General features: G+C 36.6%; 1 protein-coding gene across 5 annotated transcripts in view; it reads right to left on the bottom strand.

Moving 5' to 3' along the window:
• IFNE (interferon epsilon) overlaps positions 1 to 17,122 on the bottom strand; it is a 38,275-nt gene that overhangs the window by 1,874 nt on the left and 19,279 nt on the right. For 2 of the 5 annotated variants that reach the window (XR_003429178.1, XR_003429180.1), the window contains 3 exons: positions 14,400 to 14,911; positions 13,215 to 13,246; positions 5,864 to 7,157 (listed from right to left, as the gene is read on the bottom strand). The exons of 1 other annotated variant lie outside the window; for it this stretch is intronic. The gene's annotated coding sequence lies outside the window, so the exon portion shown is untranslated. The remainder of the gene's footprint in view (positions 1 to 5,863; positions 7,158 to 13,214; positions 13,247 to 14,399; positions 14,912 to 17,122) is intronic. 2 more of the 5 variants (XR_003429179.1, XR_003429181.1) reach the window with 2 other exon arrangements.

Genomic DNA, 17,122 nt, shown 5'->3' with positions numbered 1-17,122 from the left:
AAGAATGGGTGAATTGCCACAAAACAGAAGAACATTTTTAATATCTAACTTATTTGATTTAAACAATTGCTTAGATATTTAATACATTGCTTATTTGGCTAAAAAATAATTTAGCATTGTTCTAATTCATATCACTTTGTAGTGAATTTCAATGGTAACTCATTTGCTTGCTAATTTAATTTCTTTTTTCAATCAACTTTTACAATCAAGCTTCATTTTCTTTTATCTGCCACTTCCTTTAATTTTATATTGGTAATTTACATTATTTATCATTTTATATCTCTAATCATTGACACATACATTTTCTATAAATTATAGCCATATTCTTTTGATGGACACTTGTTTTTAATTTTTCCTGTGTACAAAGACCTGGACAGTTCCTTGTATATTTCTCCAAGGGCTGTTTAGGACATAGAACCAAGGCTCTCCCTAGTCACATTCATTCCTCTTTTGAGTTTACATGTATTCAATGCCCTTTCTTGTCCACCTGTTTTTACATTAAATTCAGTATTTCATTGGCAGTTTTTTTCCTTTTTTGATCTATGATATGAGAATCTAAATTGCTTTCTGTTAGAGTGCAAGGCAATTTTTCTAGAACATTTTATTGAAATATTATTTCTTTCCTTATTAACAATAGGTACATCTTTAGCATAAATCTAATTAATTCTGATAATACAACTATTTTTGAGATTTTCTTTGCTTTATTAATATGATTACTGAACTTTACTCATTGCTACACTTGTTTTACTACAGCTACTTTAAAACTCATTTAATACTTCTGGTTGAGGTAGCAAACCAAGGTCAAGAATTCCTTTCGGCTTTTAAATATTATTGCTTGCAGTATTTCCTGACTAGTTTTAGAATTGTTCTAAGGTTAAGCGCATTGGCTTAATGAGAATCACAAACATTTGTGGATCCCCAAATGGCTAATTATAACAAAGAAGAGACATCCAATAAAAATGAATGAAAGAAATGGTATCAGAGAATCTTTGTCCCAAAACTTAAGGCTAAGAACAATTACTAAGTAATATATGGGAAGAGTTATAACATTAGCCAGGAAAAAAAGAACAGAGAGCAAGAGAGAGTTTAAGGATTGAATAAATTCAAATTTAAGAAATGATGACAGAAATCCATAGTATGAAACTTAAGGAGTCATACATACCTCACAATATAGGATGTAGTGTTGACCCACCCATTTGGCCAGTTGGTATACATATATACGTATAATTTTACTTTTTTTCATTTTGTTACATTGTTATATTTAATGTGAAAAACTTGTCCTAGCTAGTTCTGTACTATCACCTTGCCCTGAAAATCTCTTGCAGTCATATCCTGTTTAATATTCAGAAGTTAGTAACTTGTACGTTCCAAATTATCGGAGAAACAAGAAGCTGGGTTGGCAAAGCAGAGCTAGGGATGACTGAGCTGCTGCCAGCACTGCGCTGCCAGCCAACCACGCACAGGTCCTGCCCAGGCTCTGGACTTTAGCAGTTCAAGACACATGTGGTCAACTGGGGAAAGGATGAGGGAAGACAGGGTTGCAGCCATGGTGGCCATGAGCTTCTGCAGGGGATCACAGTGCATTGTCAGTGAGAGGTAGCTGAGATTTGCTGGCTGCTGGAGTGAGAGTAGGAACATGGCCACGACTCAACCCTCTCCATCTGCCAAGCCCTCCTCTGCAGAGGTCAAGGTGCTCCTGATATCCAGGAATGCACAGAAATGCAATAAATAGAGGTAGGTGCAAGCACCAACACTGCCCACATGTCTACATGAAACAAGCTGGTCAAGAACCCAGGAGCTCACTGCATCAATGTTTAGGTGCGTTTAAGTTCTGATTCCACTAGAAGAATAATGCACCAGTCATGTAATGCTCAATTGCTCAATAAACAAAGCATCAAGAACTATGAAATACTTGTAGGAGCCAGCAGGCCCTCAAGAATTTGAACTGCCACTCCCCGCCCCACAACCAGCTGCCCTGGGACCAGGCCCCACCTACCAGCGGGCCAGCAGCCACCACACAAGGCAGGGCCTGGCAGCCAACTGGGCCAGGGGCCAGCCACTTACCAGTGTGTCCACAGTAGTCAGCCCCACCAAAACAGAAGGGCCCACACAGCCCACACAGGGGGCACCCCTAGAGCATACAGCCTGGTGATCAGAGGAGAGTGTGCTGCTGGGCCCCCTAGGACATCTCCTGCATAAGATCACTTCTCTAATATCCAGAACTATAGCTGATCTACCTAATATGTAGAAATAAACACAGAGAATTAGGTAAAATGAGGAGACAGAGGAACATATTCCAAACAAAAGAACGAGCCAAAACCTCAGAAAAAGAACTGAAGTGGAGATAAGGAATCTACTCAATAAGAGTTCAAAGTAATGATCATAAAGATGCTCAGCAAACTCAGGAGAAGGACACATCAACACAGTGAGAATTTTAACAAAGGCTTAGAAAATATAAAGAAGAACCAAACAGAGCTGAAATATACAATAAATGAAATAAAAAATACACTAGAAAGAATCAACAGTAGATTAGATGATACAGAGGAATGGATCTGTGAACTGGAACCCAGAGCAGTGGAAATCACCCAAGCTAAACAGAAAAAAGAATTTTAAAAAATGAGGATAGGGCTTCCCTGGTGGCGCAGTGGTTAAGAGTCCGCCTGCCGATGCAGGGGACACGGGTTCGTGCCCCGGTCCGGGAAGATCCCACATGCCGCTGGGCATGCGCGTCCGGAGCCTGTGCCCCAAAATGGGAGAGGCCACAACAGTGAGAGGCCCGTGTACCGCAAAAAAAAAAAAAAAAAAAAGGATAGTTTAAGAGGCCACACTTACATGATCAACTAATCTATGACAAAAAAACACACGAATATTACAATGGGGAAAACACAGTCTCTTCAATAAATGGTTGGGAGAACTACACAGCTATATGTAAAAGAATGAAACAACTATTTCCTCACACTATATACAAAAATAAACTTCAAATGGATTATAGACTTACGTGTAAGACCTGAAACAATAAAACTCCTAGAAGAAAACATAAGCAGTATGCTCTTTGACACAGCAATATTTTTTTTGGATCCATCTCCCAGGCAAGGGAAATAAAAGCAAAAATAAACAAATGGGACTACATCAACCTAAAAAGCTTTTGCACAGTGAAGGAAACTATCAACAAAATGAAAAGGCCATCGGCTGAATGGGAGAAAATACTTGCAAACAATATATTCAACGGGAAAAAAATGCAAAATATACAAAGGACATATACAACTCAACATCAATAAAACAAACAACCTGATTAAAAATAGGCAAAGGATATGAATAGACATTTTTCTAATGAAAATATACAGATGGCTAACAGACACATGAAAAGATCTTCAACACCATTAATCATCAGGGAAATGCAGTTGAAAAACACAATTAGACACCACCTTACACCTGTCAGAATGGCTACTATTAAAAGGACAACACATAACAAGTGTTGGCGAGGATATTGAGAAAAGGGGACCCTTGTGCACTGTTGATGGGATTGTAAATTGGTGCAGCCACTATGGAAAACAGTCTGGATGTTTTCCAAAACATTAAAAATATAACTGCCATATGATCCAGCAATTTCACTCCTGGGTATTTACCAGAAGGAAAGAAAAACCCTAATTTGGAAAGATCTATGCACTTCAATGTTCACTGCAGTATTATTTATAATAGTCAAGATATGGAAGCAACCTAAGTGTCCATTCATATTTGAAAAAAGAAAATACGGTATACACACATGATGGAATATTAGTCATAAAAAGAAAAACAATTCCTGCCATTTGCAACAACATGGATAGATCTAGAGCAGGGGTCCGCAACCCCCAGGCCATGGACTGGTTTATGGTTTTCTGTCTACATTTATGGTTTTCTGCCTCCAGCTGTATTTTCAGACAAGTTGCAGAATGGCTGGCTGTGGAAGGAGGCAATCAGAGCCTGGAAATCAGAGCCTGATTGGAAATTCAATAAAGGCAGAAAATAAATACTTCATATAACACAACATGTATACATCACCCAAATTCAGTTTTTAGATAACTCTGCTAGTCAAACACAGAAATGTTCTGAGGATGACAAGGCTGGTTTGTAACAGGTATAAGGAAAGTGATGACCAAATTAATGGTACCATAAAAAGTCTGTCACAAGGGAATGGTGCCTATTATGACTGGGACAAATGGGAATTGGGGAGAAAGAACTTATCATTATTTATCTATTTAAGATTGTCCTGGAGAAAGAATGCTCAGATTCCCGGCTGTCTTTCTCATCCTTGTGGACTTGGATATTCCCAAAATTGGTAAAGAGCTCAAGCTGTGCATTCAGAGGGCCTGGATTCTAAAATGAGGCCAGGACCTTGGGAACGTTATTAATCGCTCCATGGCTCTGTTTTCTTCTCTATAAAAATCAGAATAATGAAAGAAACTACATCAGCCTGTTTTGTTAACAGATGCAAAGATTTTAGATACAGCAACGATAAAGAAATAGAGCAATGCATTTTAACACATTAATTTTTAAAAAGTCTGTTCAGCAAAGCATCATAAAATTTTAAAACACATGGTATTGAAAAACCTTATAACGTATAATAGAGCATTAACATTTTTACTAATAGGAAGAGCTCAAGAAAGTTTAGGAATCCAAAAAAAATCTGGGCAAAAGAATATAAAGAGGCGATTTACAGAAGCAGAAATAACTGAGTGGGTAACATACATATGCTAAATAATCAGTCTCCTACTGATCACAGATTTTGTAAATGAAATTTCAAATGAAAAATCTGATGAACAGCAACAACAACAAGATTGCTTGGTGGTAGTTGGGGTAAAAGTGCACAGTTACAGAGTTGGTAGAAGTGTAAAAATTTCAAACACTATTGATCATTAGTTTAGTAACATCTATCAAAAATTCTAAAGCATCAGACCCAGCAAATATAGCAGTATGTGTCTATCTTACAGAAATACTAAGTGAATACTCAAATTTGCTCATTGTGTAGCATTATTTATATGAACGGTAATTGAAATCAACTTAATGTGTGACAGTACAGATGAATGGTTAAGTAAATCAGGATTCCTTCACAGAATACTGTGCAGCCACATTAACTTAAATAAGGTGGACCAATACTCACCAGCATCCAAGGATGTTCATGATATTCTGAGTGTCTTCTCGAGTGAAAAAGCAAGTTAAGGGATAAGAGTAAACACATTGGTGAAAATTGATATCTAGCTATTCCTAAAGATTAGGATTTTAGGAAATAAAGGGTAGAGATAAGATCATTTGACTTCCTTTTGTTTTCTGGAACCTATAGATCGCTTTTTGTTTACTTAAAAAAATAAGCTATATACTTAGAATTGATTTTTTAATATTGTTTCCAACATTTCTATTAGATTGAAGCAAGGGATGTCCATCTTAGCTTAGTATCCCACACGTTTGATACTGAAAAAAAGAGCACTGTCTTTGTATCACCAGGAGAAAACATGGGGGAAAATGGTTGACTGGACTCTTTAAAAGGCAGAAGTAGAGCAGACAGCATTGACCACTTAAAACTTTACATAGCAGTCAGAGTTGTCTACCAATACAGAAAGAAGAGAATGCTAGTGATGTTTCTCATTTAATAAAAACTTTGAGATAATTTTATACAAAGGTAATGTTTTCAATCTTGGAAGTTTATTTCTTCAACATTTGAGTTTTCTTAGTATGAATGAATAAAAAGCACCTCTTGGCTTTTTTCTCCAGACTCTTCTAGGTCTTAGAGCTATGTTTCTGCTCCTCTTGGTAGTGGTTTGTTTCCTCCATAGAGCCAGAGCTTGCACCAAAAGGACTCTTTTGATTCAGTATCCTGCTCCAAATTTACCTTTAGCTGTTCCATCAGCTGAGAAATCCTTCATGGGTCTCTATTCCAATCCTTAGGTACACTCTTGGCAGAAAATAGCAGGGAGGGTCTGCTGGAACGTGCCTTATAGAAGAAAAAAACATTGAACAAGGTCTTCTGGTACAGACATAGCAAAGATCTCCTACCTGCAGAGAATATAAATCTAAATCATGTTTTGATATTTATATATACATCCATAAAACCATCACAATTAAGATAATGAAGATGCCAGTCACCCTCCAAAGGTTTCTTCATGCACCTTTGTAATCCCTTTCCCTTTCCAACCTCACCTCTCACCCTGCCAGTCAGCCCTTTCTGTCCCTAAAGACAAGTTTGCATTTCCTACAAGTTCATGTAAATGGAATAAAACAGTATGTGCTCTTTTTCTTTTCATTCGGCTTCAACATTTTAAGATTCACCCATATTTTACCATGTTTCAATAGTTGATTGTTTTTATTGCTGAATAATCTTCCATTTTATGGATCTATGATAATTCATTGTTTCACTTGTTGATGGACATTTTTTTCCCCAGGGTTTTTAAATAGGAATAAAGCTGCTCAGAACATTCATGTATAAGTCTTTATGAGGACATGTACTTTCATTTCTCTCAGGTAAATATCTAAGAGTAGAACAGCTGTATCATATGAAAGGTATAGGTTTTACATTTTAGGAAACTGCCAAACCATTTTCCAAAGTGGTTGTACCATTTGATATTTCCACCAGCAATGGAGGAGAATTCCAGTGATGTCACATCCTCTGTACCAGTTATGCACAATCTTTTTAATTTTAGCCACTTCCATAAATAGGAAGTGGTATTTAATTGTGCTTTTAATTTGTATCTCCCTGGTGACTAATAATGTTGAGCATCTTTTCACATCTTTATTTGACATTTACACATGCACATTTTCCTTGGGAACCTGCCTATAAAAGTCTATCAAATCAGTGCAAAATACTTTACAGAAAAAAATTTAAAGAACTTCCATTCTTCTGCCCCAAATTTTGCTCAAGTTGTGAGGTGACTCAGGTCATGGTCTGGACAAGAGGCACATCTTAGTGTTTCTCCAACAAAAAGCAAGTGCTTCCCATCTGTTATTTCTGGAAAACACATCTGACTGATCTCTGAGATCCAGGGGATGCTGGGCAGTTTCAAGGAGTCCACATCACGCTGTCTTCCCTGAGATTTCTCTGTAGCATCTTCAGTACAAAGGGCCCAGGATGTTTGGGATGAGACTCTCTTGGAGAAATTCCACATTGGACATCAGCAGCAGCAGAACAGCTGGAGATGTGTTTGGGACAAGAGAGAGATTTAGAAGAGAACTTGCTAGAAGTGAGGATTCAAGACTGGATAAGAAGAGTTACTTTCAAGGAATGAACCTTTCCCTAAAGGGGGAAGAATACAGACCCCATGTTTAACAAACTGTCGCAGTGGGAATCAACAGGTGCTTTCTCTTCATTAACAAACTTGTAAAAGAAATTAAAGAAAAAAAGGAAGAAAACTAAGCTTTCACAAAACGGTGACAAAATGATCCTTACAAAGTTCAGGTTTTCATGCATTTTAGAAGTTCCTTTACCAACTGAAAACTGAAGCCTAGAATCAACAATGGTGACCTTAAAAGCAGAGAAATATGAATTATATTCAATGATCATAAGGCTGACAGCTTTAAATTTATCACATACTTATTTTCCACATGTTATTTATATCTTATAGAACAAAATGTTCTCATTACAATGTATAAAACTTTATTTTGTAAACATACATGCAATTTCTCAAAAGTTATATGCTCATGTGTTCAATTTTTAAATCTAAATCAATGCACACAGAAACTGCAATGGAGTTGATGTTTTCCCATGTGAGACCTACACTGGAAACAAGAATACCTATACTTCCCAGGCTGATTTTGGGGCTGAATCTCAGTGAAGCATCTTTGTTCAGGACCAATGGACATATTAAGTTCTTGGGATGAGGGAGAATCTGCAGGCACCTGACATACGTCAAAGAATGCTAAGTCCATACTTTTATCATAACAAATTTGAGGATATGGACCAATAAAGAGCTGGACATGCTTTTATAGACGAGAACTAGGAATGGAGACTGCAAAAATAAAACAGCAGTGCTTGAGTCACAGACCTGGGGAGCTCTTATCCACGGTATATTGATTCTGTTCTGATACTGCCTCTTATCTAAACTTATACCTTTGGTTATATCTATAAAAGAAAGATGAAAATATGTGCGGGCAAGCTGCAGTTTAGAAAGCACCATAGAAAAGTACATGTGTTTATAGCCACATCCATCCCAAGTGGAAAATGCTTAGTATAGGAGAACATCCTGCAGAGATAATGGCTGGAGAGTGGGGGGATGCAGTCAGTGCCACCTGACTATTCAGATGGTCAACAAGTAACCTGGGCAGAAACAGGCATGAGTTTCTGGAGAATTTGGGTTAGCTGGTCTAGAAGCCAGTCTGTATCATTCATACATGGGTGCCTGTACATGTGTGTGTGTGTTGGAGGGTAGGGGGGTGGTTCACACATGTGCCTTTGTTCTTGTGTGTGTGTTGAAAGCTATTCGGCTACAGCAGCAAAAAGCCCAGTGTCTACAAGGAAATAGTGTATACAAAGCACTTAGAATATTAAGAGTTTTATTTCTCTTTCTTTTTATTTCTCTTTCTTCTCTGATTGCCACAGCTAGGACTTTCAAAACTATGTTGAATAAAAGTGGCGAGAGTGGACATCCTTGTTTTGCTCCTGATCTTACAGGAAATGCTTTCAGCTTTTCACCATTGAGTATGATGTTGGCTGTAGGTTTGTCATATATGGCCTTTAATATGTTGAGGTAGATTCCCTCTATGCCCACTTTCTGGAGAGTTCTTATCATAAATGGGTGCTGAATTTTGTCGAAAGATTTTCCTGCATCTATTGAGATGATCACATGGTTTTTATTCTTTAATTTGTTGATGTGGGGTATCACACTTATTGATTTGAGAATATTGAAGAATCCTTGCATCCCTGGGATAAATCCCACTTGATCATGGTGTATGATCCTTTTAATGTATTATTGGATTCGGACTGCTAGTATTTTGTTGAGGGGTTTTGCATCTATGTTAATCAGTGATATTGCCCTGTAATTTTCTTTCTTTTGTGGTATCTTTGTCTGGTTTTGGTATCAGGATGATGGTGGCCTCATAGAATGAGTTTGGGAGTTTTCCTTCCTCTGCAAATTTTTGGAACAGTTTCAGAAGGGTAGGTGTTAGTTGTCCTCTAAATGTTTGATAGAATTTGCCTGTGAAGCCATCAGGTCCGGTACTTCTGTTTGCGGGGAGTTTTAAAATCACAGCTTCAATTTCAGTGCTTGTGATTGGTCTGTTCATAGTTTTTATTTCTTCCTGGATCAGTCTTGGGAGACTGTACCTTTCTAAAAATTTGTCCATTTCTTCCAGGTTGTCCATTTTATTGGTATACAGTTGCTTGTAGTATTCTCTTATGATCCTTTGTATTTCTGTGGTATCAGTTGTAACTTCTCCTTTTTCATTTCTAATTTTATTGATTTTAGTCCTCTCCCTTTTTTTCTTGATGAGTCTGGTTAAAGGTTTATCAATTTTGTTTATTTTTTCAAAGAACCAGCTTTTCATTTCATTGATCTGTGTTATTGTTTTCTTTGTCTCTATTTCATTTATTTCTGTTCTGATCTTTATGATTTCTTTCCTTCTACTAACTTTAGGTTTTGTTTGTTCTTCTTTCCCTAGTTGCTTTAGGTGTAAGTTGAGGTTGTTATTTGAGATTCTTCTTATTTCCTGAAGTAAGCCTGTATTGCTATAAACTTCCTTCTTAGAACGCTTTTGCTGCATCCCATAGGTTTTGGATCATTGTGCTTCCATTTTCATTCATCTCTAGGTATTTATGATTTCCTCTTCAATTTCTTCAGTGATCCATTGGTTGTTTAGTAGCATATTGTTTAGCCTCCATGTGTTTGTGTTTTTTATAGTTTTTTTTCTTGTAGTTTATTTCTAACCTCATAGTGTTGTGATCAGAAAAGATGCTTGATATGATTTCAATTTTCTTAAATTTACTGAGGCTCACCTTGTGGCCCAGCATGTGGAGAGTGTTCCATGTGCACTTGAGAAGAATGTGTATTCTGCTGCTTTTGGATGGAATGCTCTATAAATATCAATTAAGTCCATCTGGTCTAATGTGTCATTTAAGGTCTGTGTTTCCTTTTGATTTTCTGTCTGGATGATTTGTCCATTGATGAAAGTGGGGTGTTACAGTCCCCCACTATTATTGTGCTACTGCCGATTTCTCCCTTTATAGATGTTAGTACTTGCCTTATATATTGAGGTGTTCCTATGCTGGATGCATATATATTTACAATTGTTATATCATCTTCTTGGATTGATCCCTTGATCATTATGTAGTGTCCTTCTTTGTCTCTTATAGCAGTCTTTATTTTAAAGTCTATTTCATCTGAAATGAGCATTGCTATTCCACCTTTCCTTTGATTTCCATTTGCATGGAATGCCTTCTTCCACCTCCTCACTTTCAGTCTGTACGTGTCTCTAGGTCTGAGGTGGGTCTCTTGTAGACAGCATATATAGAGGTTTTCTTTGTGTATCCACTCAGCCAGTCTATGTCTTTTGGTTGGAGCATTTAATCCATCTACATTTAAGGTAATTATTGATACATATGTTCCTATTACCATTTTCTAATTGTTTTGGGTTTGTTCTCATAGGTCTTTTTCTTCTCTTGTGTTTCCTGCCTTGAGAAGTCCCTTTACTATTTGTTGCAAAGCTGGTCTGGTGGTACTGAATTCTCTTAGCTTTTGCTTGTCTGTAAAGCTTTTGATTTCTCCATCAAATCTGAATGAAAGCCTTGCTGGGTAGAGTATTCTTGGTTGTAGGTTCTTCCCTTTCATCACTTTAAATATATGGTGCCACTCCTTTATGGTTTGCAGAGTTTCTGCTGAGAAATTAACTGATAACCTTATGGGAGTTCCCTTGTATGTTATTTGTTGTTCTTCCCTTGCTGCTTTCAGTATTTTTTGTCTTTAATTTTTATCAGTTTGATTACTGTGTGTCTTGGCATGTTCTTCCTTGGGTTTATCATGCCTGGGAATCTCTGCACTTCCTGGACTTGGTTGACTGTTTCCTTTCCCATGTTAGGGAGGAGTTCAGCTATTATCTCTTCAAATATTTTCTCAGGTCCTTTCTCTCTTCTCCTTCTGGGACTCCTACAATGAGAATGTTGTTGCATTTAATGTTGTCCTAGAGATCTCTTAAGCTGTCTTCATTTCTTTTCATTCTTTTTTCTTTATTCTGTTCCATGGCAGTGATTTCCACCATTCTGTCTTCCAGGTCATTTACCCGTTCTTCTGCCTCAGTTATTCTGCTATTGATTCCTTTTAGTGTATTTTCATTTCAGTTCATCTCTGTTCTTTAGTTCTTCTAGGTCTTTGTTAAACATTTCCTGCCTCTTCTCAATCACTGCCTCCATTCTTTTTCCAAAATGCTGGATTATCTTCACTATCATTATTCTGAATTCCTTTTCTGGATAGTTGCCTATCTCCACTTCATTTAGTTGTTTTTCTGGGGTTTTACCTTGTTCCTTCATCTGGGACATAATCCTTTGCCTTTTCATTTTTTCTAACTTTCTGTGATTGTTGTTTTTGTTCTGCAGGTTGCAGGATTGTAGTTCTTCTTGCTTCTGCTGTCTGCCCTCTGGTGGTTGAGACTATCCAAGAGGCTTCTGCAAGCTTCCTTATGGGAGGGACCGGTGGTGGGTATAGCTGGGTCTTGCTCTGGTGGGCAGGGCTATGCTCAGTAAAACTTTAATCCACTTGTCTGCTGATGGGTGGGGCTGTTTTCCCTCCCTGTTAGTTCTTTGGCCTGAGGTGACCCATCATTGGAGCCTACAGGCTATATGGTGGGGCTAGTGGCGGCCTCTGGGCGGGCTCATGCCAATGGGTATTTCCCAGAACTGCTGCTGCCAGTGTCCTTGTCCCTGCAATGAGCCACAGCCGCCTGCTGCCTCTGCAGGAGACCCTCCAACACTAGCAGGTAGGTTTGATTCAGTCTCCTATGGGGTCACTGCTCCTTTCCCTTGGTCCTGGTGCACACAAGATTTTGTGTGTGCCCTCCAAGAGTGGAGTCTCTGTTTCCCCAAGTCCTGTGGAAGTTCTGCAGTCAAATCCCACTGACCTTCAAAGTCAGATTCCCTGGGGACTCCTAGTCCCCTTGCCAGACTCCCAAGCTGGGAATCCTGATGAGGGGCTCAGAACCTTCACTCCAGTGGGAGAACTTCTGTGGTATAATTGTTCTCCAATTTGTGGGTCACCCACCCAGCAGGTATGGGATTTGATTTTATAGTGACTGTGCCCCTCCTACTGTCTTGTTGCAGCTTCTCCTTTGTCTTTGGATGTGGGGTATCTTCCTGTTGATGGTTGTTCAGTGGTTAGCTGTGATTTTGGTGCTCTTACAAGCGAAGGTGAGCGCACATCCTTCTACTCCGCCATCTTGAACCAATCTCCTTTGCTTGTTTTCTTTTTAAGGGGAAAATTTCATTAAAATTCTACCTTAAAGCTGTTTTCCTGGAATGTATCTAAATTGGGGATTTCAATTTGAACCAGTAGAGGGCAGAATAACATTAGTCACAGAAGGCACTTGCTTACCGTGTCAACAGTAAGCAAATAAATTAAGTCCAGGTATTCATATGTCTTAGTGCATTTGGTTAGTTAATATTACACCATGTTATGTTCATCCTTAATGAACACAAGACTTATTTTTTTTAACAGCACTCAGCCATTCAAATATACTTCTTAGCAAAGAGAAACCAGAGGACAAAGATATGTTATTAAAATCAGAATGGAAAAAATTCCAGAACCTCCCTTAAATTATATTGGATGCCTGATATGGTCAGATTACGTAGTACATAACAACACAGGCTGACATAGCCATTTTAAAGCTTACCTCTTCCTCTTCATTTTTACATTATTTACTTATTCTAGATTTCTGTAAATATATTTAATTTTTTAATACAACGGCACTTGGAAGATTTTTGTATAATGTTTTTCTAAGTTGGTTACCATAATTGATAAGGCAACCAGTAACATGGATTTTTGATCCAACTCCTGGGAACAATTCAAAACAATCTATTCATCAGTATTTAACATGAGAAAAATAAACTTTCTTCTCAAATATTTTGATGTGATATTTGTAAGAAAAAGAAATTATATGCATCATCTTTAAAAATTCCAAACTGATGAGAAATAAACAGAAACATGAGAATAACATCAAGCAGCTTTCTTTATAAACAGGAGAAATGATAAACTGGAATACAGGCATACCTCAGAGATCTTGCAGGTTCAGTTTCAGACCACTGCAATAAAGCCAATATTGCAATAAAGTGAGTCACACAAATTTTTTGCTTTCCCAGTGCATCTAAGTTATGTTTAAATTATACTGTAGTCTATTAAGTGTACAATAACATTTTATGTCTAAAAAAATGATGCACATACCTAAATTAAAAAATACTTTATTGCTAAAAATGCTCACCATCATCTGAGCCTTCAGTGAGTCATAATTTGTGCAATAGTAACATCAAAGATCACTGATCATGAATCACCATAACAAATATAATAATAATGAAAAAGTTTGAAATATTGTGAGAATTACCAAAATGTGACACAGAGACACAAAGTTTGAAAAATGGTGCTGATAGACTTGCTCAACGCTGGGTTGTCACAAATCTTCCATTTGGAAAAAACGCAGTATCTACAAAGCACAATAAAGAAGATACGCCTGTATTCTTCCTAAAAATTAGGTAAAAGACAACAATGCCTACCTCCCTTCTAGTATTTAATATTGTGGTGGAATAATAACGATAAATATGAAGCAAACAGAAGGAAGCAAAATTATTATAGTAAGTAGAAAATACAGTTCCTTAAGGTAAAAGTAAGACTACCTTTGAGCCCTATTAATCAACACTCCACCATAAGTCTAACCACTCTGAGTCCTCTATCACCATGGATTGGTTTTGCCAATTTCTGAACTTATAAATGAAAATACACTTCAGATACTTTATTTATATCTAGCTTTTTCACTCAATGCTACGTCTGTGAAATCATCCATATTGGTTTTGTGTATCAGTAATTCATTGTTTTCATTGTTATGTACTATGTTTTTTGAATAGATCAAAATATATGTGTCACTTTAGTATTAATGTACTTTTGCTTTCTTTGGCATGCGTAGGGGCTACTATGATTACGGCTTCTGTGAGCATACTTGGACATTTCTTTTGGTGGATCTAAGCAATAATTTCTATTGGATATATGCCCAGTAGTGGAGTGGCTTTGTCACAGGGTACATACATGCTTATCTTTATAGAATCTACCAAACACTTTTCAAAAGTTTTAATAATTTATATTCCTGTCAACAATTGTCATGTCAGTGTTTTAAATTTTTTAATTTAATATTTTTAGTTTCAGCTGTTCTGGTGTGTGTGTTGTGGTGAGATTCTGGCTTTAATTTACCTCCCATGAGCAGTCACGATGTTGATCACTTTTTTTCAAGTTTGTCGATGGTTTGGATATCTTCTTCTGTGAAGTACAGTTTATACCTTCCTCTGTGAAGTACAGTTTCACAAAGTGTGAAGATACTTTCTCATTTTCTTGTTGATACTGAAACACGTATTTTAAAAATTTGCAAGAAAGCTACAGATGTAAATAAGCTAGAGATGCAAGTAAGTTCATAATCTTCTGAGTTTTTTTAAATCTGGTTAGTCTGGCAACATCACAATGGTCTTTTGGATTGCTGCAGGATCCTTCTGAGTTTGTAAAGTTTTGTTGTAGGTTCATACTTCCTGCAGGTAAGAGATCTTGGCTAATTCTTTACCAGAAGTCCTTTTCTCAATGTCTTTCTTCCCTAACTTGCATCCCAGAAGTTCTTCCTTCGTGTTAATTTCATCCAAGAGCATCCCTTCTGATTGGAATAGATACATGTAGAGAAATTTCTTCTGGAACTTATTCAACAATTGCTGGAAGTGCTAAAGGTAAGTTTGAAGCAAGATATTGAGTTAGAGACATCCTTTTTAGTGAAAATATTTGCTCTAAAGAGAAAATAAGTTAATACCAAGAGGTGCAGAAACATAGATCCAAGATCTAGAATAGTGCTGGAGGAAACAATCAGGATATACTTTATTCATCCATAAACTACTATGAAAAACCATATAGTAAAGAAAAAAATCAGCATTCAGGAGTCAGTTACTTACTCTTATTTAAAGCTATTTCAATGGTTTTATTCATCAAATGAGAAACATATTAAAATTTTCTTATTTATATATTATCAGGAAAACATTTTTATCCAAATTCTGTCTGTTCCACCTTCACCTTTTAACAGAGTCCAGTGAAGTGGTTCCTCCATACTGTCCCTGGTGATACAAAGTCAGGAGTCATCTTCCAGTACCAACTTTGGGATACTGAGCTAAGATAAGCCCCCTTCTTTTCAGAAAAACAGAAATACTGGACACAATTTACAAGAGTCAATTTTAAACACATAGCTAAGAAAAAAAAAAAGGGGGAAAGATACCTAGGTCCCAAAAGTTAAAATGGAGTTTAAAGATCTCATTTCTACCCTCCATTCCATCAAATCCCACTCTCTAGGAATAATGAGACATCAGTTTTCCCCAGTGTAATCATTCTTATTCCTTAATTAGCTTTTTCATTCAACATAATTCAATATGTTATGAACAAGCTTGGATTTAGGTGACTGTTCTTTACCTAAATGAATTTAATTGCTGTGTAGCTAGTATTCCATAATATGAGGGGATCAATGTTTACTTAACCAATCCTCTATAATAGCACATTAATTTGACTACAATTCCCTTTTATATAAATAGGGCTGCTATAAATAAATTCGTATTCATATTTGGGCAGGGGTATGGACAGAATATTTCTGTAATATAAGTACCTAGAACTGCATTTGGTGAGTCTAGTGGTTCAAAAATTTTGGTAATTTTTACTAAATTAATTACTGATTTTTAAAAAATTTTATGTTTCTACTGTGTATAGGTGTGGGCTCTTACCACAACCATCACCAAGCTATCTTGTTCTTTATCATATTTTTCATTTATATGAAAAATCCATGATCACTAGGAAGGCTGATTATTTGGCACATGTATATTATCTACTTGTAGCTATTACTGCTTTTGAAAATTACCTCAATATTTCTTGCTCATGTTGCTATTGGGTTAAACTTTTTTGAGCTCTTTTTATATTGAAAATATTATTATTCTATTGCATGTTTTAAGATTTTTTTCACGTCTTTAAATTTTCTTGATAGTTCTGTATTGGAGAGACTTTTGTTTTTAATTCATGTATTAAAATGCGTTGCTCATTTCCTTTTAGCCTTGTGTTTCACATCACTCAGGAAGAGCTTTCCTATCTGAAAATTTTAAAACTTTTTATATACACATTTCTTTTAGTATTTAATAGGTTTGTTTTTGTTTCATATATTTATAACCATAACCATTCAGTGATTTATTATACTAACTTAACAGCTGGATGACCTGAGACACAGAGATGCAGAGTAACATGCTCATGGCCATAAAGCAGTGTATGGCAAAGCTGGTATTGAAACCCAGGTGATCTGCCTTCAGAGCCAACCCTCTTATTGCCTCTTATTCTGTATATATCAAATTTCATTGTGTGTACTGTGGGAGATTTGGAATCTAATTTTTTTCCCAGATATCCTATTTTCCCAACAATATTTATTGCATCAGTCAAGCTTTCCCCATTTAGTTTAAAAACAACCATTATTCAATTATCAGTTCTCATATATACATGAGTATGCAAGGAATCTTAAAGCAGTTTTGTTTATTTTTGTGCCAGTACCAACTTTAAAAATTCCAATTAAAAACATTTTCTTTCTCTTTAAATAAAAAGTTACATACGTCTCAACAAAAAAATATGTTTTTTGCAAAGTCATATGAAAATGCAATTCAGATCGTTTTGGGACTCAAAACCCAGAACAAAACTTCTTAAAATCCATCTTTTCCAGGCTCTTCCATCTGGATTCTGCTCACCGCATTCTGTACCCTATTTCTCCAGCCCCTGCACTGCAGAACCCTTAAGATATTTTCCCTTTTCCTCTCTTTCTAAATCCCTGGAGACCCTCTCTTCAAATCTTCTCTGACTACATGGAAATTTGCCCATTTTTTGATTCCTGCCACTGCTTTTCTGGATCCATTCTTCTATAT

The sequence above is a fragment of the Aethalodelphis obliquidens genome, unplaced genomic scaffold, assembly GCF_003676395.1.
Source record: "Aethalodelphis obliquidens isolate GAN/ISIS:26980383/991018 unplaced genomic scaffold, ASM367639v1 scaffold64, whole genome shotgun sequence".
Lineage (NCBI taxonomy): Eukaryota > Metazoa > Chordata > Mammalia > Artiodactyla > Delphinidae > Aethalodelphis > Aethalodelphis obliquidens.
This window is presented reverse-complemented; position numbering and strand designations above follow the sequence as displayed.